This window comes from Pan troglodytes, chromosome 2 (assembly GCF_028858775.2).
Source record: "Pan troglodytes isolate AG18354 chromosome 2, NHGRI_mPanTro3-v2.0_pri, whole genome shotgun sequence".
In the NCBI taxonomy this organism is placed as follows: Eukaryota; Metazoa; Chordata; class Mammalia; order Primates; family Hominidae; genus Pan; species Pan troglodytes.
This window is the reverse complement of record NC_086015.1, coordinates 130,554,302-130,581,517: the sequence shown is the minus strand read 5'-3', so window position 1 is coordinate 130,581,517 and position 27,216 is coordinate 130,554,302. Positions and strand designations below refer to the sequence as shown.

The 27,216-nt window shown below is 44.5% G+C and overlaps 1 long non-coding RNA gene across 1 annotated transcript in view; it reads left to right on the top strand.

Moving 5' to 3' along the window:
• The window catches only part of LOC107970754 (uncharacterized), a 33,937-nt gene extending 7,898 nt beyond the window's left edge, over positions 1-26,039 (top strand). The window contains exons 2-3 of the long non-coding RNA XR_001713600.3: positions 23,636-23,832; positions 25,633-26,039. This is a non-coding gene — a long non-coding RNA (uncharacterized LOC107970754). The remainder of the gene's footprint in view (positions 1-23,635; positions 23,833-25,632) is intronic.
• The last annotated feature ends 1,177 nt before the right edge of the window (positions 26,040-27,216 follow it).

The window sequence follows — 27,216 nt, the reverse complement described above, 5'->3', positions numbered from 1 at the left end:
GCTCTTGCAAAACTTGTCCCCTCCCCCCGTGATGTAGACGTGCATCCTATCACAGTTCTTGTGGTATGGTAAATTTGCAATTTGGTTTAGATCCATATTTAGAGTTTATACAGTTTTTTGGTGCAAAACCATACAGCAATCTACAGTTATTTTCCTTTATTGGACAACTTATATATTTCCTGGAGTTACTGTTTGCTTAATTTTCTATAACTTACCCTGTTAATAATCTGTTCTATTAATTTTCTATTCTTCTGTTATGAATTCATGTTCAAACAGCCTCTAATTGAACCAGTCTGCTCTAGTATCTTCAAAGCATCAGTGATTCTACTTATGCCTCCTCCTCCTCCTCCTTCTTCTCCTTCTCCTCCTCCTCCTTCTTCTTCTTCCTCCTTTTTTTTTTTTTTTTTTTTTTGAGATAAGTCTCCCTCTGTTGCCCAGGCTGGAGTGCAATGGTGAGATCTTGGCTCACTGCAACCTCCTACTGCTGTGCTCAAGGGATTCTCATGTCTCAGCCTCCTGAGTAGCTAGGATTACAGGTGCATACCACCATGCCTGGCTAATTTTTGTATTTTTTTTTTTTTTTTTTTTTTGCAGATACGGGGTCTCGCCATGTTGGTCAGGCTGGTCTCGAATTCCTGGCCTGAAGTGGTCTGCCCACCTTGGCCTCCCAAAGTGCTAGGATTACAAGCGTGAGCCACTGTGCCTGGCCTACCTATGCTTTCTTCTAAGGGGCTTTTCCCAGAACCTTCTAGTGTCTATGGGAACCCTGCCCTTCGCTCCTCATGGACAGCACTTCCTTCACCCCATCCTGAACACCCTTCCCATTTCTCAGGCTAAAGCACCCATTTCCTGAGTTCCACATCTCTGTCTTCCTTAGTCATTCCTCATTTTTTGAGGCATTGAGTATTTGAATGTATTTTTATTCTCCTCTCACTCTTACTTGGCTGGATGTAGAATTCTAGTTAGAAATGAGTTTCCTGGGAACGTAAGATGTTGCTTTGTTGTCTTCCAGCTTCCAGGCTGCTATTGCAAAGCTAGTGCCAGTGCCATCTTTGACTTTGCACAGTTGTAAAATTTGTTTTGTTGTATTTTATTCTCTCTCTCTGGAAGTCTTTTGGGCTGTCTGTTTATCCTCAGTGCCCTGAAGTTTCATACATGTATCTTGATGTAGGTCCACACCTCTCCATTTTTCTGGCCCTTCTGACCTAGAATCTCCAGAACTGTTCTGGGACACTTTCATGAACTTTTTCCCCTTGGTAATTTCTTCTACTTTTTCTCTGTTCTCTCTTTTTTGGAACTCCTATTACCCAAATGTTGGGCTTCCTGAACTGGCCTTCTAACTTTCTGATCCTTGTTCTCCTTTTCCTGTCTCTCTGCTCCATCTTACGGCTTTCCTCGACTGTATCATCCAAACTCTTCTCTTACATTTTCCGTTTCTACTATCACATTTTAAGTTTCCAAGCGCTCTTTCTATGTTCCTTTTGTTTAATAATACTCTATTCTTATTTCATGGTCAGAATATCATTTCTTAGCTCTCTGCTTGTATTAATGATAATGATTTTGAAGTTTTCTTCCTCCCAAGTAACCTTTGTTTCCTTTAAGTTGCTTTTCTTGTTTTCCATTTGTGTTTGTTCTGACCTCTGTCTCTCATATCAGAGGCTTCCTCAGATGTCTGACAATCCTTTTGATTGCTCATATTTAAAAGCATGGCACTAAAACACTGGTGGAAAGTTTTGTGCATGTGCATGTGTGTGCATGTTCATGTGTGTGCATATGTGTGTGTGTGTGTCATGGGAAATTGTGGCTTGTCAACTGTGGACTTCATTGTAGGATGATCTGCTTGGGCTGTTTCATTGGGAGGTCCTCAGATCTTTCTTCCTGATCAGGTTGAATTCCCCTGAGTATCTGAGGCCTGGAAGGAGAAGCCTGGGTACCAGTGTTCTGGATGCCGGTGGGGAACAGGGCTGGTGTGTTCAGCACTGAGTGTGTCAAGTTCATTCATTTCCCCTGGTTCTTCTGACTTTAACTGTGCCCAGTTCAGAGACCCCTATTCTGGTTTCTAGAAGTTAGCATTCTGCTGGAATGAGGTTGTCCAGTCTGATGGAGAGGCTCTGGGCATCTGCCTGCTTATGAAAATACTTTCAGTCCACTCTCTGTTTCTATTACTGCCTTCACCCCTGCTGCAGAGGCACCTCGTGCTTCCGTTCTCAGGACTTTTGGAGCTGCGGTTTATTAGGCTTCTCACAGCTGGCTCGGGAGTCAGCTTTCTAAAATCAGCGAATTCATTTATCCCTCATCCATCTCCTTTCCTGACTCTAACATTTGTTGCTATTTTCTCCTCTTCTGTTCTCTTTGTCCTTATAAGTGTAGGCATCCCCCCTCCTTTTAACATCTTCTTATTGCCGTGTTAGTGGGAAGTCAGGATGGAGCAGAGGTTAATATCCATTTTTGGTCAGTTACATTTAAGCAGAACTCAGCATTGAGTTCTGAGTCCCCCCATGGGTAAGAGGAGGAGACCTGTTCTTTCATAGTGACACCCACCTCACATTCATTGTTGGCAGCCAATCTCACAGTCCCAGTAGCCGGATTGTGTAACTGATAAATTTCTCTTTCACACTAGCTTCTAGAAAGTTTTAAGACATATTTATGCCCTAAATATTTGCTGTAGCAGATCTATAGATTATCTTAAAGACTTTTTTTTAGACACAGGGTCTTGCTCTATTGCCCAGGCTGGAGTGCAGTGGCATCATCACAGCTCACTGCAGTCTTGAACTCCTGGGCTCAAGCCTCCTGAGTAGCTGGGACTACAGGCATGAGCCACCATACCTGGCTAATTTTTGTAGAGATGAGGTCTTGCTATGTTGCCCAGGCTGCCAGTTTTAACATCTTAATAGATTCTCTGCACTTATCTTCACAGAATGAGTCATTAAAGGAATGAAAAGTCCATTGCTGGGATAGACCAGCCGTAACATGGAGCGGTTACTGACTTCAAAAAACACATTAGGTTTTTGTTTTGTTTTGTTTTGTTTTTTGTTTTGTTTTGACAGAGTCTCACTCTGTTGTCCAGGCTGGAATGCAATGGCACGATCTCAACTCACTGCCTCCTGGGTTCAAGCAATTCTCCTGCCTCAGCCTCCCGAGTAGCTGGGATTACAGGTGCATGCCCGCCACCATGCCCGGTTAATTTTGTATTATGGGGTTTTGCCATGTTGGCCAGGCTGGTCTCGAACTCCTAACCTCAGGTGATCCGCCCACCTCAGCCTCCCAAAGTGTTGGGGTTACAGGCATGAGCCTCCGTGCCCAGCCACATTAGGTTTAATATGAGACTATCGTAATATCAAGATTGTTTGGAGACAGGGTCTCGTTATGTTGCCCAGGCTGGTCTTGAACTCCTGGTCTCAAGCGATCCTCCTGCTTTGGCCTTCCAGAGTGCTGGGATTACAGGCATGAGTTACTGCGCCTGCCTGTATTATCTTTAGTTATAGGCCTTGCCTTTGGTTCCACCCTTCCACATCCTTATTTGTTTATCTTACTTAGTAACGCTTTCCAAGGATGCTTTTGTAGTATTGATTATGTATACATGACATAGTTCATTTTGCAACCACCCACCTATAGTAACTGACTCAGGTGAAGGTCATCCGTGAATGCAACAACCTTCAGGTCAAAGTCTGTTGGGGAACTGGAGAGTCACAGGGTCTTAAAGCATCACCCTGAAAACTAGTTGTTAATTTAAAAACTTGGAAAAGGCATCTTTTTATGATGGAGTCTGAGGGACACCACCTTCACCAAGGGATAACACTTAGCATCCCCAGCAGTGGGGCGGACATATGTCATGCAACTCCTGAGGCAAGATGGTAGGAAGAACCCCTGCCACCTATGGAAAGCTCCTGCCCAAGTGTCTAACCTGGGTCTAATCATGAGCACACAGTTGGCCAAATCTAGGTGCTGTCCACAAAATCTGGATTCTTCAAAACCTTGATGTCATGAAAGACAACAGAAAATCAGGAGAAGTGTTCTAGATTAAAGGAGACTAAAAAAATCGGTCTAATGCAGTGCAAAATCCTTAATTAGATCTTGGGTCATAAAACAATATATGAAGGAAATTTGGGGGCAATTGGGCAATTTTACTATGTGCTAGATAGTAGATAATGTTAGTGTTTAAATGTTAAATTTCTTGGGTGTGGTTACAGTATTGAAGTTTTTAGTCTAGCTCCCTATCCTGGAGTCTAAATAGCTTTTATTTATTTTATATATGTTATGGGCTGGCTTGTGTATTCCCACAATTTGTATGTTGAAATCTTAACCCCTAGTACCTTGGAATGTGGTTATATTTGGAGATAGGGTCTTAAAAAGGTAATTGAGTTACAATGAGGCTGTCAGGGTGGGCCTTAATTCTACGTGACTGGTATCCATATAAGAATATCAGACACACAGACCACCAAGAGGGAAGGACATGAGAAAACAGTGAGAAAGTGGCCATGCACAAGCCAAGGAGAGTGGCCTCAGAAGGAAGCAGCCGCTCTGACACCTTCATCTCAAACTTTCAGCCTCCAGAGCTGAGTCAATGAGTGTCTGTTGTTTATGGCACCCAGTCTTGGTGCTTTGTTGTGGCTCCGCTAGCAAAGTGAAACAATACATTTTTAAAAACTGACTCTTTGGGAGTCCCCATGCACTTGGAGTCCATGAGCCAATGGGATATGGAAAGATGCTTAACCATTTCAGGGCTGGTTTCTCTGTTCATATCCAACTCTGGTGCTTAGGAACAGGGACCCATGCTGATGCCCAAGGGCAAAAAGCCTCACTTCCTTTAAGGAAGGTGAGCAGGCCTCACTCTGATGCCCAATAACAGGCAATCCTAGGCTTTTTTATTTTCTTGCTTTTATTCCTTTTTGTTGTTGGCCTTGTGCTGTTTGTTTATAAATGATCTATTTTGTTTAACCAAATATTAAAAATGGAAAACTCCAGATATAAAGAAATGGACTCTTTGGAACATTGAGCAAACATGATTCAAAGGGAGTGATTGTGAAAGCTAGGGCCTGTGCTGAGCCTTCTCTGATTGGCCTTAGGTGATTAAAAAGAGTCCTGTGGTCACTTTAAGTCACGTTTCAGTAATTGAGAGTGTCCAAGTCCAAGTCATTGAAAAATGTGTCCTCTCCCCTCCTGAGTGCCACCGAGGGTTGGTGGTTTATGGCGGGAGGTGAGATAGTCCTTCTTTAGGTACATTTCTCTCTTCTTGCCCCACTCTGGAGCAGAGGAGACCTAAGACAACAGGAGTGTTCACCTGTGACTGGTGCTCTGCTTAGAGGCTATCTCCCAGTCATCTGGGCTCCTTCTGGTGCGGGCTTTTCTGGGATCCTGGCAGCCCCGTTCCTCTGGTTTGCCCTTCTCTCAGCATGGACCTTCTCTGTTGGAGTCCTACCGCCCCCGTTGGGCAGGATGAAGAACAGTCCTGGCTGTTTCTCTCTCCCATGTGGCCACATCAAGCGCACAACCTACTCTTCCCCCTTCACATTGTCCTGGTTTCTGGTGTAGCTGCTGTCCACACAGAGGTCATGTGCTGTGCAGCCGGTGCAGCTTCAGCTTCAGAGCTATGACTTGCCCGGGCCCCTTCCCACATCCTGAGGGCCCCACCAGGTGCTTCCATGGTAATTTGATATTCACGTCCATAGCAAGGGGATCCCAGATTGTGTACGCTGCAGGCTCCACAGAACCTGGATCCGCCCTTTCTCCCAATGTGGGTCTTTTTTCTCTCAGCCCTGAAGCTCAAGAGCCACAACCACCTGCTGCCCTAGTCCTCAGCTATGTATCAACTGCCAGCCCTTGTGTCCCCCAAACTCAGAGGTACACCCCACATCCTGCTGAAGGTCCTCCCCAGAGCCCCTCCCACTGAGTAAGAGGTGAGGGGCACACTCCCCTTCATCCACTCCCCTCAGCCCTCCCAGCACACAAACCACTCTCTGCTCAACATCCTTCTTCAGAAACCGTCTCTCTCCACTCGACTCTTACTCTTGTTGCAAGCCATCTTCTTTGTGAATTCTGCATCCGGCCTCTCAACACCTTGAGGTGTGGCATCTATCGGATTTGGACATTTCCATTGAAATTCCCAATTGAGCATCCAGTTGCATTTAAACACATTTATTTTAAATGGGAACACTACATCAAAGATTGCTAGGGCTAGCTATATTTTAGTTAAATATACTTGATAATAAATTTCTATAGACTGAATGTTGGTGTCCCCTCAAAATACCTGCTGAAATGGAATCCCCCATGTGATAGTGTTAGGAGGTGGTGCCTTTGGGAGGTGACAAGGTCGTGAGGGTGGAGCCCTCGTGGTTGGATTAGTGCCCATAAACAAGAGGCTCCAGAGACATCCGGTTTCCCCCTTCCCATGGTGCAGGGACACGGTAAGAAGGCGCCACCTAAGAATCAGATAGTGGGCCCTCAGCAGACACTGAATCTGCCAGCACCTTGACCTTGAACTTGCCAGGTGTGAGATAAATTTCTGTTGTTTATAAGCTCCCCAGTCTATGGTATTTTGTTATGGCAGCTTGAAGGGTAAGGGATAAGCATGCAGTTGGCACACCATGTCCAAGGGTTCTGCATCATGGATTCAACCAACTGCAGATCAAAGATTTTTTTTAAAAAATCCAATAAAAATAACATATAACAATAAAAAGTAATACAAATAAAACAATACAGCATGATGACTATTTAAATCACATTACCTTATATTAGGCATTATAAGTAATCCAGAGATGATTTAAAGTATAAGAGAGGATGTATGTAGGTATGTGAAGAGGATGTATGTATGTATATAAATACAACACTATTTCATATCAGAGACTTGAGCATCCACGGATTTTGGTCTCCTCAGGGGCCAATCCCCACATGTACCAAGGGATGACTATGCTGGAATAATGTTGCAATCGAAATGGAACAATTAGCATTTAAAATGTTTGACCTTGTACCACCTACAATCATTGCATGCATCCCCAGTGGTAACTGCACCATCCTTTGGGAACCACTCGGCTAGCGGGACACCAAGGCAAGACTGTGCAAAAGCACACCCAGAGCTTGACCTGGTTGGCTTGGAGAGGGAGAGAGAAATCGCTCAACATAATTCAGCAAGAAGCTTGCTGAGACTTCTCTAGCAGACTGGGGAACAGTGAGTGGTAGGGGACCTAGGATAGGAGAAGCTGGGGTGGGTGAGAGGGGCTGGGGGGTTTTGAGCAGGGACAGGGATGTCTAGTGATTAGTGTCAACCTACTTGCTGTGATGCTATGTACACTTTCCCCTTCATTTCCTGCCACATGGCTTCAGGATAGGGGGCCAGATTCTCACCTCACCCCCAGGGTTCTTAGGCTCTGAACAAAGGCCGATTGGGGTGGGAGGATATCATTAGAATAACCTAACAGAGTCCATACCTTCCCACCTGGTGCCCCTAACGGAGGGGGGCATGCTCTTATGTATCACTTAGCTGTTGCTGTGTAACAATTACCCTATAACCTAGTGGCTTGAAAACATAAACATTATTTCTTATAAGTCTACAGTTTGGCTGGGCAATTCTGATAATCTCAGGTGGGCTCGCTCATGCATCCGGGGCCAGTGAGGGTCGGCAAGGCAGCTCTGTTGATATAGGCTGGAGTCTGTCACTCGTTTGAGGGTTTGCTGGGTGGAGGCTGGTCTAGGATGGCCTACAAGCTTTCTTCTGGGTTCCCCAGCAGGTTCACCCGAGCTTGTTTACATTGCAGATGAACTGGCACAGTGTCACTTTCACTTCCACCCCGTTCTACTGATAAGGCAAGTCACAGGCCAGCCCAGACTGAAGGGGCAGGAGAATGGACTTCACATCTCGATGGGAAGAAGTATGCAGCCATATTGCAAGGGCACAGACACAGGGAGGGATGCAGAATTGGGACCATGTTTGCATCAATCTATCACATCTTGCACCCTGTGACTAGAGGCTCCTGGGAAGACCTCCAGCAGAGGCCATTGCTGCTCTCCCTCCTGTGGGTTGCTCCCTCAATGTAGTCTCTGGTGTGAGAGGCACATGTCAATCCAGGCTGGGGTTGGACTGATGTGGTGGACACTGCAAAAGAGCCCCAGAGCCGAAGGGTCAATATGCAGCAGCCCTGTGGCCAGCCACACCGGGGCCGGGTCTGGGAGTCATGGGGGCCTCTGGTGGGCAGTGGAGAGCCGTCCACATCGAGGTGGAGAGGCTGCCCGGGCTCTCAGCCCTGCTCCAGTGCAGCCAGCCAGGGAGGAACGGCAGTGCCAGAAGAAACTGGGAAATCATCTCCCGGCCTCGAGACGTCCTGGGCAGGGAACTGAAGGACTGGGGGCACAGATGGTGTTTTTTATCTTGCATTCCAATTGGCGGCTAAGGCTTTGGAAGAGAAAGGAGCATATGGGAACTGAACAGCTGGCTAAGTAGATGCAATTGAAGAACAAGATTTGATTTTCTGGACCATGGCTTAAGACGGGTTCTTGGCTGGGGCCTAATATTAACAATCTTAATATGCGTTTGCACAGGACTTAACTGTTTAGAAATCACTTTGGCTGATCTGCCATTTCATTGTCACTTTACGTTAACTGGAGTTGAGGGAGGGTGGATTTCTACCCCATATCACAGATGAGGTGAGAGAGGAGAGATCCCCTGCCCTTCTAGATGCTAGAGCTGGTAGGTGTCAGGGCCAGCCTAGAATTCAAGTCTGTTTGACTCCAAAATCCATGCTCTTTTTAGCATTTCACATGTGAACATGTGAGCATTGCTTAGAGCAATGTTTTTCTACCACTTTGTGACCCATAGAAATAAGAACTTTACATTGAGACTGAGGATGTGTGTGTATGTGTGCCTATGTGTGTATTTGTGTATGTGTGCATATATGTGTATGTGTGCATATATGTATATGTGTAGCATGTGTGTGCATGTGTGTAGTGTGTATATATGTGTGCATATGGGTGTAGTGTGTGTATGTTTGCCTATGTGTGTGTGTAGTGTGTCGTGTATGTCTGCCTATGTATGTGTAGTGTACGTGTGCATATGAGTGTATGTGTGTATAGTGTGTGTAGTGTGTCTATGTATGTGTAGTGTGTAGTGCATCTGTGTGTATAGATGTGTGTAGCACGTGTATGTCTGTCTATGTGTGTGTAGCATGTGTATGTGTGCCTGTGTGCATGTGCATGTAGTGTGTGCATGTGTGCATGTGTGTATAGTGTGTGGTGTGTGTCTATGTACGTATAGTGTGTATAAGTGTAGTGTATGTGTGTGTATAGATGTGTATGTAGCATGTGTATGTGTCTGTGTGCGTAGCATGTGTGTGCATGTGTGCATATGTGTGTAGTATATATATGCTGTATACATGTGTAGTGTATGTTTGTAGCATGTGCCTATGTGTGTAGTGTGTGCCTATGTGTGTAGTGTGTGCATGTGTATATACATGTGTAGTGTATGTGTGTATATGTGTGTTGCATGTGTATGTGTGCATAAGTGTTTGTGTAATGTGCATATGTGTTCATACGTGTGTGTGCACGCCTATGTGCATGTAGTGTGTGGGCATGTGTGGGTAGTATGTGTATGTGTGCCTATGTGTGTGTGCACATATGTGTGCATACATGTGTGTAGTGTGTGTCTATCTGCATATGTGTGTATGTGTGTGTAGCTTGTGTTTGTCTACTATTTGTGAAAAATAACATCAGAATGTACACTGGTTCACAGAAGAAGATAGCTGGGAAGAGGGTCCCCCGCATGCCTGGCAGCCTGTGGACAGAGGATGGAGAACGCGGAGCCTCCTTTGTGCCTGGGCCTCTCATGCGCCCTGCCCGGGGAGCGGGTGCTCCAAGCCTGAGGCCCTGCCCTCTCCCTGCCTGCCTGCTCTGTGGCTGCTGTGGGGCACAGTCCTGAGGCCGAGGGAAGGCGCTGGCTGCTCCGCGCCCGCTCATGGCGTCCCCTGCCTTCCCTGGCCCCTCACCTGCGGTCCCACCTCCCGCCCTCGGCCTCAGGGCGGGGCGCGACTGGGGCCCATGGAGCGTCTGCCGCCCAGGACCGAGCTGGACACCTCTGCCTGCCCCAGACCGGGGAGTCGCTCCCAAATCGGAGCTCCGCCTCTGTGCCTCCTCCGGAACGTGCGTGTCCGTGCCTCCCGTGCCCCGCCGGAGTCTCAGGTGAGAGCCATGCGCGCCAGCTGTGCCGCAGCCTCGCGAACTCCACCCAAGAGCGTCGTATCCGCGGGCACTGAGAGGTCGGGGACAGGCGTCCCAAGCGCGGCTCCGGGGCCCCTCCAGCGGGCTGCAGGCTGCTCCTCTCCGGCGGTCACCTCCCCTTCCCCACGCGCCTCCCCGCAGCTGCCGCCCGCCTGGCGGACACATGCCCTCCTTGACACCCGCCACGGGAGGAGGCTCAGCAGGTGCACTGAAGGGCCCGAGCCCAGCCCACCGCCATCAGACTCCGCGGCGGAAGAAGTTGCTTCCTTACAAATTATCCTTCCCGTCTCCTAATGACTTCCAGGGGAACGTCTGGATTTGGTGCTAGCATGTTTAACACCTTTATAATACTTGCTAATCTCTCTGCTCTAACAAAGAGAAAGTAGGCCTGGGGCTTAGAGTCCTGCCAGGCTGCGGTATCAAATTAGGGCTTAACAACTTTATTGTGACTTCATTGTGCTTTCTTGTAGTCGCATTATGGAAAATGAGACTCTCTTCCATTTGTGAAGAGGTATAAAGTGTCCTGTTAGGTATACACTAAATGTAAATTAAAGAAATGCAAAAAACCAAAGAAAATTTAAGTATAAATTAAGACATAATGAATATTTGAGAAAGCATAATTTGAGAAAGTCTGAAATAAGGGAAGGGAGGGAAGTGGGTAGCTGAGGTGTTTGGCAGCTGTGTGGGATCAAGAGGGTGTGGGCGATGGTGGGTCAGCATGCTGACACCTCACACAGGCAGGAGGGAAGTGGGCATCTGGGACCACACCTGAGGTACCAACGGCCCGCCGAGGCCTCTTGTCAAGGCTTCTCAACTCAGCCCCCTTCCTTTACCACCATATCCCTAGGTGTGGACACACCTCTACTGGAGGGTCAAGACACGACTGTGGTTTCTGGAATTGCTGAGCTGCACCCATAAGAAAGTTGACTGACAGGATATCCACCTGCCAGGGGCTGGGGTTGGGTGAGCCCAGGCCCAACTCGGGGGAACTTGTCCATCTTCTCTGAGCCCCAGGGTGCTTGCTGTGGTCCCAGCGCACTGGCCAGCTCTTTCTCAGCACACCCCTCAGTCTGAATCTTGATAATTATGGAGAACTGCCTGTCACACTCCTAAACAGAGTATCTGTCCCGACTACCCCCCGCTGTGCCTGCCTTTCCTCATGCCCAGGTTCAGCAGGACTCTTTTGGGTGCTTAGATAAAGGTACTGCGACAGCTGATCTAACCAGGGTAGAGCGAACCTTGTTGGTTACTCACCCATATCCACCACTGCTTGTTACTGCCATTATTTTCTGTGTCGCTACAGCCCCAGTCCTGTCTGGGTGTCCACTGTCCTCCATGGAACGCTGGGGAGGGGTAGGTCTTAACTAGCCTAAGCCAATGATAGTAATTTCATTTCTCTAGTCATTGGGCTTAGGAAGAAGCAGGTGACCTGATTCCAGCCATGGAGACCTGAGGTTGCCTCTGTAATGCCTGGAATTTTGGCAACCATCTTGGGATCATGAGGAACGTCAGCCTGTAGGAAACGTGCTGAGAAAGACAAAGAAAGGGGGAAGGCTCTGGGACCTATGGCTTTTCACTGAGCAGGATGATAAAGTCTGTTAGCTAAGCCACATTAAATTGGGTTTTCTGCTGCTTGCAGTCAAAAATATAGCCCAACTGACATGCAGACGGAGGGCAACGAGCCAATACCCAGCCTGTCTGTCTGCAACTCTCCTTGTCTTTCCCACCTCTTTTCAATTCTCCTCTGAGAAGCTTGGTGTTTTCTTCTATCTTACTTTCTGCAGGCTGAGGGCATGAAAGCGGCTGTGGGAAGCTTCTTTGGCCTATTCCCTCTCCTGGAACTCCATGAAATGTGAAATGGGGGCCACTCCTCAGCTGGGTGTGCCACCCAGCAACTGCTGGGCTCCAGCTTCTCCTGCATGCAGCAAAGCTTGGAAGCCCCTCAGCCCCGCCACACTGTACTCACCTTCATCCAGTGCAGCTATGCAGGGCCTGCTCCAGACACCTCCCGAGGTCCCTCCATCCAACCACATCTAGATCAGAGGCTGCCAAGGAGGCTCAGGACCGCATAGACTTGAATGGCAGGGGACAAGCTCAGGATGGCTTGAGACCTGAATGTTTCTTTTCATGAGACTATATGGTGTACAATATGATGTTTTGATATAAGTATACATTTTGAAATGATTAAATTGAGCCAATTAACATATTGATCACTTCACATACTTATCAATTTTTTGGGGGGTGTGAGTACATTCAGGATCTACTTTCAGTAATTTTCAAGTGTACATACATTATTATTAACTAAAAATGCACCTTGTATAGCATACTGTACAATAGATCTCCAGAACTTATTTATCCTGTCCCTTTGACCAATATCTCCCTATCCTCCTCGGCCCCTAGTCCCTAGCAACCACCATTTTTCTCTCTGCTTCTATAAGGTCAACTTCTTAGATTCCACACATAAATGAGGTCATATAGTATTTGTTTTTTTGTTAATGACTTATTTCACTTAGCACAGTGTCCTCCAGGTTCATCTATGTTGTCACAAATGGCAGGATTTTCTTCTTTTTTAGGGCTGCATTGTATCCCATGTGTCTATATTCCATATTTTCTTTATCCATTCATCTGTTGATGGATACTTAGGTTGATTTCATATCTTGGCTATTGTGAACAGTGCTACAATGAATGAGTATAGATATGTCTTCAACATACTGATTTCATTTCCTTTGAGTGTATATCTAGAAATGGGATTGTTGGATCAAATGGTAGTTCTATTTTAAGTTTTTTGAGAAACCTCTAAACTATTTTCAATAATGGCTGTACTAATTTACATTCCCATCAACAGTGTACAAGGGTTCCCTTTTCTCCACATCGTCACTAGCACCTGTTATCGTTTGTCTTTTTGATAATAGCTGTTCTAACAGGTGTGAGATGATATCTCATCACAGTTGTCATTTGCATTTTCCTGATGATTAGTGACATTGAGTATTTTTCATACACCTCTTGACCATTTTTATGTCCCTTTTTGAGAAATGTCTATTCAGGTCCTCCAACCATTTTTAAATCAAGTTATTAGTTTTCTTGCTATTGAGTTGTTTGAATTCCTTATATATTTTTGATATTAACCCCTTATCAGATGGTTTGCAAATATTTTCTCCTATTCCATAGCTTGTCTCTTCACTCTGTTGATTGTTTCCTTTGCTGTGCAGAAGCTTTTAAGTTCAATGCAGTTTCTTTGATCTATTTTACTTTTGCTGCCTGTGCTTTTGGGGCCATATCCAAAAAAAATCATTTCCCAGACCAGCGTCATGGAGTTTTCCCCTGTTTTCTTCTAGTAGTTTTACAGTTTCAGGTCTTACATTTCAGTCTTTAATGAATTTTAAGTTGATTTTCATATGTGGTATGAGATGAGGATCTAAGTTTATATTTTTGCATATGGATTTCACAGCACCATTTATTGAAGAAACTGTCTATTCTCTATTTTACATTCTTGAAAACTTTGTCAAAGATCAATTGACCAAAAATGCATGAAGTTATGTCTGGGATCTCTAATCTGTTCCATTGGCATCTGTGTCTGTTTTTATGCCACTACCATGCTGTTTTGATTACTATAGCTTTGTAGTATATTTTGAAATCAGGGGCTGTGATGCTTTCAGCTTTGTTTTTTACCCCTGAAGATTGCTTTGACTCTTTGGGGTCTTTTGTGGTTCCAAACAAATTTTAGGATTGTTTTTTTCCCTTCCTGTGAAAAATGACATTGGGATTCTTGCAGGGATTTCTTTGAATCTGTAGATTGCTTGGGTAGTTTGGACATTTTCACAATATTAATTTTTCAAATGCATGGACCTGGCTATCTTTCCATGTATTCATGTCGTCTTCAATTTCTTTCTTCAATGTATTACAGTTTTCTGTGTAGAGATCTTTTAATTCTTTGGTTAAATTCATTTCTAAGTATTTTATTCTTTGTGATGTCATTGTAAATCAGATTGCTTTCTTAATTTCTTTATTAGACAGTTTATTGTTGATATATAGAAATACAACTGATTTTTGTATTTTGATTTTGTATTCTATAAGTTTTCTAAATTCATTTATTCTAATAGTTTTGGGGTGGAGCCTTTAGGGTTTCTATATATAAGATCATGCCATCTGGAATCATGCCATCTGGAACAGACAATTTAACTTTTTCCATTCCAATTTGGATGCCTTTTATTACTTTTTTATTGAGTAATTTCTCTGGCTAGGACTTTCAGTACTATGTAGAATAGAAGTGGCAAGAGTGGGCATCCTTGTATTGTCCTTGTTCTTAGAGGAAAAGCTTTCAGCTTTTCACCCTTGAATGTGATATTAGGTTGGCTTGTCATATATGGCCTTTATTATGTTGAGGTACATTCTTTCTAAATCTAATTTATTGAGAGTTTTTTTTTTATCATGAAAGAATGTTAAATGTTGTTGAACACTTTTTTTTTTTTTGGCAGAGTTTCTCTCTTGTCACCCAGGCTGGAGTTCAATGGCATGATCTCGGCTCACTACAACCTCCACTTCCTGGGTTCAAGAGATTCTCCCATCTCAGCCTTCTGAGTAGCTGGGATTACAGGCGTGTGCCATGACACCCAGAAAATTTTCGTATTGTTAGTAGAGATGGGGTTTCATCATGTTGGCCAGGCTGGTCTTGAACTCCTGACCTCAGGTGACCCACCTGCCTCAGTCTCCCAAAGTGCTGGGGTTACAGGTGTGAGCCACCACTCCTGGCCTTGTTGAACACTTTTTATGCATTCATTGAGATGTTCATATTATTTTTGTCAATGTGGTGTGTCACATTTATTGATTTGTGTATATTGAACCGTACTTGTATCCCACAGATAAATCCCACTTAATCATGGTGAATGCTCTTTTTAATGTGTTGTCGAATTCTGTTTGTTAGTATTTTGTTAAGGATTTTTATATCTATATTCATCAGGGATATTGGCCTATAATTTTCTTTTCTTGTTGTGTTCTTAGCTGGCTTTGGTATGACGGTAATGATGGCCTCATAAAACAGATTTGGAAGTGTTCCTTTATTTTCAATTTTTTGGAAGAGTTTGAGAAAGGTTGGCATTAATTCTTTTTTAAATGCTTGATAGAATTTGCCTGTAAAGCCATATGGTCCTGGAATTTTCTTTGTTGGGAAGTTTTGTATTACTGATTCAATCTCCTTACATGTTGTTAATTTGTTCAGCTTTTCTATTTCTTCATGATTCCGTCTTGGTAGGTTGCATGTTTCTAGAAATTTATCAATTTCTTTTAGGTTATCAAATTTGTTGGCACATAATTGTTCATAGTAGTCTCTTAGCATCTTTGCATTTTTGTGGCATCTGTTGTAATATCTCCTTTTTCATTTAAAACTTTATTTGACTCCTCTCTCCTTTTTCTAGGTTAGTCTAGCTGTATGTTTTCAACTTTATTTTTTCCCAGAAAACATCTCTTAGTTTTATTGATCTTTCCTATTGTCTTTATAGTCTCTGTTTCATCTCTAATCTTTATTTCCTTCCTGCTGTTGACTTTGGGTTTTAGTTTTTCTTCTTTTTCTGGTTCCTTGAGGTGTAAAGTTAGGGTGTTTACTTCAGATTTTTTTTAAAAATTGGCATTTACTACTCTAAACTTCCTTCATAAAAAATGTATTTGCTGCATCCCATAAGTTTTGGTATGTCGTGTTTCCATTTTTATTTGTCTCAAGATACTTTTTGAGTTCCTTTTGTATTTCTTCTTTGATTTATTGGTTGTTCAGGAGTGTGTTTAATTTTGTGGCCCAGCATATGATCTATCCTGGAGAATGTTCCATGTGTGCTTGAGAAGAAAATATATCCCACTGTTGTTGAGTGGAATGCTCTATAAATGTCTGTTAGGTCCATTCAGTCTACAGTGTTATTCAAGGCCACTGTTTTCTTATTGATTTTCTGTCTGGAAGATCTATTTATTGTTGAAAGTGAGGTATTGAAGTCCCTTAGTATTTCTATATTGTTCATCTCTCCCTTCAATTCTATTAATATTTGCTTTATATATTTAGATGCTCCAATGTGGAGTGCACAAATATTTACAATTACTGTATCCTCTTGATGAATCGACGGCTTTATCATTATATAGTGACCTTTGTCACTTGTGACAAGTTTTGACTGAAAGTCTATTTTGCCTTATATTAGTAGAGGCACTTCTGCTTTCTTTTGGTTATCATTTGCATGGAATATCTTTTCCATCCCTTCACTTTCAGGCTCTATGTGACCTCAAAGCTAAAATGAGCCTCTTGTAGCCAGCATGTTGTTGGATATTAATTGTTGTTTTTAAAATTCATTCAGCTATACTATGTCTTTTGATTAGAGAATTTAATTCATTTATATTTAAAGTAATTATTGATGTGGAAAGACTTACTATTGCCATTCTGTTTATTGTGTTTGGACTGTTCTGTAGTTCTTTTGCTCCTTTCTCCCTTGCTGTCTTCCTTTGTGATTTGTTGACTTTTTGTATCCATATGCTTTGATTCTTTTCTCTTTATTTTTTGTGTATCTACTACAGGTCTTCTCATTGTGGTTTCCATGAAGCTTACCGAAAACATCATAGAGTTATAATATCTATTTTAATCTGATAACAACTTAATTTTAATTGCATATAAACACTACATTTTACCTCTTCACTGCTCCCCCTTGTTTTGTGATATGAATGCCATACTTTACTTTTTTTCATATTGTGTATCCATTAGCAAATTACTAAATCTATGGTTTTTAAAATACTCTTTTTAACTTTTATAATAGGGTTAAAAGTGATTTATATGTCATCATTATAATATTAGAGTATTCTGAATTTGACTATATATTTATTTTTGCCAGTAAGTATTACACTTTCATATGTTTTTATGTTGTTACTTAGCATCACTTTTTTCAACCAAAAGAATTTTCTATAGTATTTCTTTAAGGCAGATCTCATGGAGATAAAATCCTTCAGCTTTTATTTGTCTGGGACAAACCAAATTGTCTTAGACAAATAAAAGCTGAGGGCTTTTATCCTTCAGATATGAAAATTGAAAGGATAGAAGGACTCTATTCTTCAGAAATAAAAGCTTTGCTGAATACAGTGTTCTTGGTTGGCAGGTTTTTTCTTTCAGTACTTTAAAAATATCATCTAATTCCCAAACTAGCTTCCAAGTTTTCTGCTGAGAAGTCCACTGATAGCCTTATGTGGGTTCCCTTGTAATTGATAAGTCTCTTTTTTTATGCTGCTTTCAGGGTTCTCTTTGTCTTTGTCTTTTGACAATTTGATTAGAATGTGCCTTGGAATATTCTTCTTTGGGTTAATTTTTCGTGGGATCCTTTGAGCTTCATGCATCTGGATGTCTGTCCCAAGATTTGGGATTTTTTTTCTTTTAAAGCCAGTATTTCTTTAAATAAGTTTTCTGTCTCTTTCCTCTCTTTTCTCCTTCTGAGACTCCCATAATTTGTATATTTATCCTCTTGATGGTGTCCCATAGGTGTCTTATACTTCACTTTTTTTTCATTCATTTTTCTTTCTGTTCCTCTGGTTGGCTATTTTCAAATGACCTGTCTTTGACTTCACTGATTATTTCTTCTGCATGATTGAAACTGCTGTTGAAACTCTCTTGTATTTTTTAGTTCATTTATTCTTTAGCTCCAGTATTTCTGTTTGGTTCGTTTTAATGGTTCCTGTTTCTTTATTAAACTCATTTTGTTTATGCATTTTTTTCTTATTTCATTTAGTTGTCTGTATTGTCTTGCCTCTCACTGAGCTTCTATAAGATGTTTATTTTGAATTATTTTTCAGGAAATTTATAGATCTCCATTTCTTTGGGGCCAATTACTAAAGCTTTAAGTTTCTTTGGTGGTGTCACACTTGCTTGATTCTTTGTCATCTGCGTAGCCTTGTGAATTTGAAAGAGGAAACACCTCTTTAGTCTTTATAGACAGGTTTTGGCAGATGAAGACCTCCCCCTGGGTCCCTGACCTCATGAGACTGCTTCTGGGGTTGTAGCCAAGTGGGATTTCACCTGGATTATGTGGATACTGTTGCATCTGCAGTGGGGTCTGTGGCTAGTGGGCTTTGGTGCTGGCAAAAAGTCAGCAGCCTGTTACCAGGGGTTTGAAGGATTGTAAATCCTGTCTGGTCCCTGGGTGGCCTGGATTGCCTTTAGGACCTTGGTAAGTAGGGGCTGGTGCTGGGATGGGAGTCTGATTCAGGGTCCACAGACAGTGGGTCTGGTACTAAGTATGTGGATAGGTGTGGCTTCCTCCAAGTTCCTTGGAAGCCTTCCACTGGGTCAGTGGTTAGGTCCCTGGGCAGGCAACACTGGCCTCAGGCCATGGCTGAGAGGGGCTGGAACCGAGTCATAAAGAAGCTTAAGAGTCCACAGCTGAGATTAAGTTCTGCAGCCTTGTCTCTGGTGGTACAGACAAGCAGGTCTCCTTCTGGGTCCTTGGGCTGGCAAGACAGTGCTTTAAGACATCAGTGGAGAGGAACTGGAGCCAAGTTACAAGACTGTTTTAAGATCTACAGTGGCACTGGGCTTGGTGGGTCTACCTACAGAGGCATTGGCAGGTAAAAGTGATTTCATGACGTGTGGTTTTTCTATTTCTTTGTAGGTTTCTGCTCATCAATTTTTACCTTTTAAATAGATTTTTCCCTTTTGTTTTTACTATTTAATTTGTTTCATTAGGTATTACGGTAGGAGATTCTGTGATCTGGCTTCATTTCATTGTCTTTACCCAAATTTCAGCTTGGCCAGCCTCTGTAGCCCTCTTTCCTGAGCAAGCCACTTTGTCACAAACCCCATGAGGCATGGTACCTATCTCAAGCAAAGCAGAGGTATATCTGCCATCACTCCACAGCTTTGCATCTTAAAAGTAAACAGTCCAGAAGCTGCAGTTTCTTTTCCAGCACCAGGCCTGCTAATGGGGGCAATAGACGACCCTGCCACATTGACCCTGAGTTATAAGACATTCTTCTGTAATTCTTGCTTATTACAAAACAAAGTAGAATTCTGTGAATTTAGCTCAGCATAAGTGTTAACTGTATTTTTTAAAATGAAGCTTATTTGTGAAAACAGGTTTAGTGCAATGGATCAGAACAAGGTTTTTAGAATCAGACAGACCTAGGTCTGAATCCTGGTCCTGTGTTTTACTAACTGTGTTTGTAAGTATTCAGTGGGTTCTTATTTAATTAAGAAAAGAAACATGGGCAAGTTATGTTGTCTCTCCAAGCCTCAAATTCTTTATCTACAAAATAAGGATAATAATAGTACTCCTTCAGCTGTTGCTACAGGGATTAAAAGAGATCATGTATGTGAAGTGCCTGATGCAAGGCTTGGCCTGCATCAAAGTCACCATTTAGAACAAGATTTAAAGAAATGCAACCCTCAGGCACACTTACATGCATCATTCATTAATTTAGATTGTTTGCCAATAACTATTGCTTAATTTAGTCCTGGTTTTCTCACAGGCTTGAGCAAACCTAACATAATAAGACGCTTGTAAATCCCCCAGTCTGTGCCAGAATAGCAGCTGTTCATCCATAGCTAGGGCTATGTCAGCAATTGCTAACCTCCTTCACTTCTGGCTCAACACATTTAAATCTGAGTTCTCCTTTACCCTCTGTGCAGGAGAAAAAGGGCTCCCTTTTTCCAGCTGTTCTGTTCCATCAGTGTTACCCTCTTTCCTCCAATTTTCCAGCCTACAAATGCTTTCCTCTCCTGTATCTAGTCTTACATTTAATCCACACAATCTGACCAGGTGTCCTGTCTCAGACTTCTCTCACTCTTGGGTACACAAGCTTTGCTTCTCCAACAAAGCTGTAGAGTAGGGCTCGTGTCTCTTCTCTGGAGTTCCCCAGAGCTCCCATCCAGAGCTGGACATGCTGTAGGTGCTTGGGAAATGCTCACTGACTGAGTACACTGTGGGCTTCCATGACCACCTTATCTGGAATAGTTTCCCATTCACTCTCCATCTTCTTGCCCTAATTACTTTCTTCAGAGTGTTCATGACTACTTCATGTGAGATGTTTACCCTTTGTCAATTGCCTGTTTGGGTCTTAGGGTACAGAAGCACCATAAGGACAGCAGCACCATCTGTTTTGTTCCCTGCTCTATCTCTATCATCTGTAAGATTTGCTCAGCATAGAGTAGATTTTTAGTAAACGTGTGTGAAATGAACAGAGCCCCCAGAGTTCACCACTATGGAAATTTGGTTATACATTGAACATTGGATTCTGAGAGGAAGTCCCTAGTAAGTCTTTTGTGTGAGTGCACATGCTTTATCAAATGGGATAAAGTTGGGGGCAAAGGAAAGAGGGAGAGAGGAGAGAGACAGAGATAGAGGCAAAGAACACACACATACACACACATGCACACACACATACAGAATTGCACCAGTTAATTGTATCTAGTGACAAGTAACGGAGTCAGCTCAATACCTTTTTACCTGTCTGATGGCCTAATCAAAGTCTGCCTTCCTTAATCCCATTCGCCATCCCTCACATTGATCCCAAACCAGAGAAGAGAGGGGAGCACAGGCCCTGGGGCAAAGTGAATGCAATTAACAGCCCTGTGGCTTCATTTCAAAGCTGTCACCCAGCAGTTTGCCCTAATGCTGCAGATTTTTTTTTCCTCTGGGCTATTTCTCTTTTCACATTTCCTTTCTGCGAATCATGTTTTGAACAGCAAGGAGGCCAAAAACTTATAAAAAGAAACTGTGGCATTACACCAGGGATTCCCAAACTTTTGAAAGCCATGGAATCTTGGTTTAAAGAAAATTCATGGCAAATTGTTATATCTAGAGCTCACAAACATTTATTGGGCACTTTCTACTCACACCAATTTTTTCAGGCTCAGAGAGGTAAAGACAGTTGCTAAGGTCACACAGCTAATAAATGATAGAGCTGGGATTTGGACCCAACTCCTGGTTCTTGGCACAGGGCTCCAGCCTCTTACACCCAGGACTGCTTCCTAGGCCATGGGAGGAAGGTCCATGCAAGGCCCAAGTGCCTCCCATGTGAAAGAGTCAACTCAGGACATGTGAGGAATGGGTAGCAGAGATAAGGGCAGGCTAGGCTTCTAGATCCAGGCATCCTCCCTGACCAGTCCAGAGGGACCCTTCCAGTTTCTTTCAGATCTGACTTAAAAGGTCAGATCTTAACCATGGAGTGACTGAAGGAACTTGTCCTAGAAAGGCTGGGATGTAGCATTTGGTGTTTCTCACTGGGCTAGACCTTCAGCCACCCCAGCCAATTCCATGGCAGTGCTGGGTGGGCCAAGGGGGAAGTGATTGATCTGTGGATAGCAGAGAACAGTCAGTTGAGATGTATAGCAGGAGGGGCTGCCCAGGGCAATAGGACTGGAACTGGACATAGACTCCTTTGAAGGCTACCCTCCCTGGATCTGCAGTGTGTGCTTCTCTGCTGACTGGCCCTGAGAACTAGGGATGAACTAACTTCAGGGCTGGTTGGGAGTTCCCCTAGCTGCCATTCAGTCCAGGTGCTTCTGGAGCAGCAGCTGGCAAAGGTGATGTGACAGGCCTGCTAGGACAGCACATACAGCTTCCCTACTTGGCTCCTGGATGGAGGGCAGCCAGGTACAACAAGAGTAGGAGCCTTGGTGCACACGGATGGTAGAGGGGGTGCAGAGTCATATGCCATGGCATTAAAGAGTCCCTCCATCCCTCTGGAGAGCTCTCTGGCTTCCACCTGAGAGGGTTTGTTTATGGGGAGATAGGTGAGCAGGATGGAGGCTGCTGACATCTGCTGCAAGGAATGGTGTGAGGTCTGCAAAATTCTTGCATTTTTTCTTGCTCCCCTAGAGAGTGCCCTGGTGGGTCTTTTTTAGTGGTTTGTAGCACCTTTAGGCCTGCCAGACTGTCAGAATGGCAATGGCACAAGGACACTGCAGGGGTGGAAGCCACAGCAGCTGTCACAGGGTGTGTTCTAGACTAATTAATGCATTGAGTTTGTGCTCACTGGGGGAAGTGAAGGATGTAGACCAACAACATGGTCAGGGAGCATGGCCCTCTTGGTTTTGGTTGAAACAAATGAGTATGACTCTTCACTCCTGCCTAAAGCCTTGCCTTTCGCCTGTGACTTTGCACACCTCCCATTAAGAGGTGAGTCTATTTTCCTGCCCCGTGAGTCAAGACTTGGCCAACAGAATGTGATGGGAACCATAGTGTGCCATCTCTGAGCTAGGTTTCAAGAGGCTGTACTTACTCCGCTTGCTCTTGGATGCCTGTGCCTTTTGCTCAGACAACCCTGGGCCTGCCCACCAGAGAGTGAGCTATCCAGGGCCTGCTATTCCTGCTGCTCCAGCTGATGGGAGTGAGGCCACTTCAGACCAGCCAGCCAGCTGGCCACCCACCCACTGACTGCAGACATAGAGTGAGCCAGCCAAGTTCAGACAGACCTAGCCCAAACCACAAGCATTTCCCAACCAACTCACAAATGCGTAAGGCAAAAACAATCAGTGATTGCTTTAAGGCATGAAGTTTTGGGGCAGTTTTTTCCTCAGCAATAGCTAGTGGCATGGTCTGAAGTATTTTTAGATATTCTCCATGTTGGTCTGTGGGGTGGTTGGCCGGGCAAAAATGGGTGTGAACTGAAGAGCCCTGAGTGTCTCATAAAAATAGGGGATGGAGGGTATGAGGAGGCTGTCCATTAGCTGGTGCTGAATGCAGAGGAGCTCCCTGCTTGAGGACAGGAGACAAGACAGTGGGGGAGGAAAATGTATGCCCAAGACAGACTCCAAACATTATCTTCTAATCACACAAGAAATACATCAAGATGCTGTCTTTTAAGACAATCGAAAGATTCCAGATAAGCCCCAAATTCCCTTTGAACAACCTCTTACCCTGGTGCACTCCCCAAAGCAATTACTTTTATGAAGTTGATGGTGTCCTTCCAGACCTCAAAAACATTCTTCCATGTTGATATGGGTAGATAAAGGGTTTTTGTTGTTGTTGTTGTTGTGCAATATTCTATTGTGTGATTACAAAACATCTTAGTTAGCCCTTCCCCAGTTGACGGAAATGCCCTTATTTCCAGCGTCCACTTGCAACATCCCTGGATGTGCCACCTTAGGCACCATGGGTTCTCTGGGGAACCAAAACCAGAAGTGAAGTTACTGGGCCCTGAGACACATGCATTTTCACAGGGCATGAGAACAGCCAATTTCCTTCCACCTTGACAGCTCATGAGATTATCAAACTAATTTTTGCCAGTTATGTAGGTGAATAAAACAATATCTCATCGTTGATTTAATTTGCATTTCCTTGATTACTAGTAAGTTTGCGCACCTTTTTTTATGGCAGATGCCTATCTATATCCTTTTCAGTAAACTCATATCCTTTGGCCATTTTCCTATTTGGTTGGTTATGTTTTCTTATTAATGTGATCTGTTGTTTGTATATTGTAGGCACTCCCTCCAAGACAGACTTCTCTGTGGAAGCAGCATATTGGAGGCCTGCTAGGACAGTTCACAGGAATGGCTGTGGAGGGCTGCAGGCATGTCTCTAATCAGAACCTGCTTGTCTTTTTGATTGACAGCTGCACTTTCTCCACCAAGAAGTGGGTACTGTGCAAGTTATGGTCATAGTGAAGGTGGGGGACATGGTAAGTCCTTATTGTGCAGACAGTCATTTCCTGTTTTCAATCCCACCTGTAAATGGAATCTCCACTGGGGAGATACCCCGATTCTGGGGCAGTCCCAGTAAGGATCTGCTTCTGGGAGTGGGGGAATCCAGCATGAACACCCAGAAATATACTACAGCAGGGAGATCAGCACTGGTCCTTAAGCTAAGAAAAGGGGTAGCCACACACTGTCACTGTGTGCTGAACAGAGCACAGGTGGAGTGGTGTGCAGGAAACACTAAAGACCACATCAATGCATTCTTCTAAGAGCACAGGGTGCTGTGCCCCTGGCATGGAAAGCAGCACAGGGAGTGGGGGAGCCTCCCTGACGGTGGGCAGGAGCCTCCTCAGGAGGCCGGAGAATTGGACAGAGGAGGAGCTGGCTGCAGTGCAGTCTCACTGAGGGCCTCTGCCAAACTCACCGAGCTCTGGGGCTGGAGTGGGCTTAGAACATGTCCCATATTGAGGGGAAGGGGCTGGGCCTTTCAGCCCTGCACTTTCCAGGGAAGGGGGAGCCTTGATAGAGGCAGCTCCATTCAGCAGAGGGCGATGCCTGGGGACAGCTTGGCTGTGGTCCTCAGCAGCCAGCAATCCCAACCAGATACTAAGCAGCTCTGTCGGAAGGGGACACGTCCCAGTGTCTGCACGCTCTGATAGCTCCCGTCTCCTTCAGAGCAGAGCCAGGCTCACAGTGGCTGTCAAGCCCTGTCTGCTGCTGCCTCTATGACCTCCTCTTCCCCAGCTGTCCCTCTCTTTCCCTTTCATGCACTCTAAACTGGCCCAGCCCCGCTGTCCCTGGACCATGCCAAGCATTTTCTGGCCTTGGACTCTGGCTGGAATGTCCCCCACCTATCTCATAACAGCATGACTTGGTTCTTGTCTTCTTCCCCTTCTTGTTGAAATGTTCCCTTCTCTAGAGATGTACTCTAACCACCCTGCTTAATGGGGGGACCATTCCCCAGGTATCCTCTGTCCTTCTAACCCTGCTTTATGATTTTCCACAACATTTCTCGCCACCAGACAGATCTCATTCATTCGTGAACTCCCTCTCCCTGGGAGAATGGAAGCCTGAGAGCAGGCATTTCTGTGCCCTGTTCACTGCTGGGTCTCCCGGGCCTGGAGCAGGGCCTGTCTTGTGGTGGCCGTGTGACAGTGTTCACTGTATGAGTGAATGAACAAATGAATGAATGAACGGAAGACAGGAGGGAACTGCAGGCAGTGGACAGACTCAGATTCTTCTATGGCCATGGAATTCGCTGCATCAGAGCCACAAATACAAATGTCGCTATGCCGTGAAGGCAAGCTTGGCTTTCTGTGTCAGAGACGTGCTAAGAACATAGCCCATGTCCTTTCTAAATTGTCCCCAGAAGTGTGGGTAGGACACAGCCATGTGATATATCTGGAGGAAAAGTTCAGACTAACAAAATTCCACTTGGAGACCAGGGTGCTGGCCAACAGCGACACCAAACATCCCTAAAGTCATGTATAGATGGACAATGGACAATGTTTAGTGAGTGTGTCAGGGAGGAAGCAGAGCTGACCAAAACCCCAGGTCTCGCCTCCAACCATGGCTGATGAAATTGGCCTTACCAAGCGTCAGAAGAAGACTCTATCTTATTCAGGTGAACAGTAAGGAGACCCACCTTTGTAACGAGGGGACCAGCGGTGGCAGCCCTTCTCACATGGAGTGCCCAGTGATTCAGTCACACATGGGCCCAGGTGCTGCTGGGAGGTGTTTTGTAGATGTGGTTAACGTCTGCAATCTGTTGACTTTATGTACAGGAGATGATCCCGAATGAGCTGCATAGGCCTCATCGAATCAGTGGAAAGCCTTGAGAACAGAGCCGAAGTTTCTCTGAGGAAGGGGAAATTCTACCTGTAGACAGCAGCTTCAGTTCCTGCTGCAGTTTCCAGCCTGCCCTTCCTGACGGCCTTCCCTGTGGATTCCAGATTTGCCAGCCAGTCCTCATAGCCAGATAAGCCAATTGCTTGTAATAAATCTCCTAGTGTTAATGATCCTTTAATAATATACATATAAATAATATATCCTAGTATTAATAAATCAATCTCCCTCTCTCCATCTCTCTCTCTCTCTCTCTCTCTCTCACACACACACACACACACACACACACACGTCTTACTAGTTCTACTTCTCTGGTGTAACCTTGACTGATATAGATGAGTAACCAGAAAAAATTTAACGTGGAGAGGGGGCTTGACCAGATGTTTTACCAATCTGTATAGACAACTTTCCAAAATGTGGTCAGTCAGGACACAGTCATCAGTAGTCTAATCAGGTGGACTTAACTATCTAAGGCCAAAGCACAGCCAGCCAGTGTCATAGATCTGGATGGCACAATCAGTATAGCAGCTGTCCAGAACACAGCTGACCAGGCAGGATGGATTAAAGCCACAATGTAGAAGACAAGATGAAGACAGGCAATTGTCCTGGACGTGGCTGTCCAAGAAGACAGTCATGGGGGAAATGGCCAGTGTTTCCCAGGATCTGAGTGGCCAGTCCATAGTCATGAGTCTAAAACCAAAAAGGATTCACTGTCCACAACACTATGGCCAAGAACATAGTTCTCAAGGGCAAAGCCAGTGTAGACAGAGCAGATAGGACATCAATGACCAAGAACAAGTCCCAAGGATGCACAGCCAATGCCAACATGTAGATGGTTCTAAACTGTACAGGATACTCATGGCCATGCATAACCTTGAGGGAAGTGTCCTTGAGACAGCCACCATGTGTACTTGTGCTAGAGGTAGGCTGTGGTTTATTTTTCTCATTTATCCAAGAAGCTATTTTTGTTCATTAAAACCTAGTTACTTGCTGTATCTAGCCAGGATCCTGGAGTGCTCGCTTGGTTAATTTAAGCAAGCAGAGCTTTGACAAAGTAATTTTATTGTCCTCTGGGATTGGCCAGCTTATGCCAAGCCTCACTCTTTCTGTTGAAATGGAGTTAATTTTCACTGAAATTGCTTCTTAGCAGACAAACACATTCCCCATCACTGAGGGCTTATGCTTCTGCAGCTCTATTATTCCTTAATTTACACACTCGGGCAGCATAGGATCCATGCCCAAGACAGACAGAGACTCCTGCAGGTGGAGGAAGGCGGAGAAGACGGCAGCCCCTGTTCAGCTCCTCATACCTGGTTAGAATTAGCCGTTAGCAATTACTCATCAATCATCCAATCAGTCTGTGCAGCCAGAGCCCCCAGTGTGCCCAGCTCTGTGCCAACCACAGCAAGAGGATGCAAGGAAGAGGGGTTCCCTGTCTCAAGAACCCAGTTTATTTGGGGAGGTGAGACTCAGACATGGGACTCAGAATTGACACAACACAATATTAGCTCAGACTTTGGCTC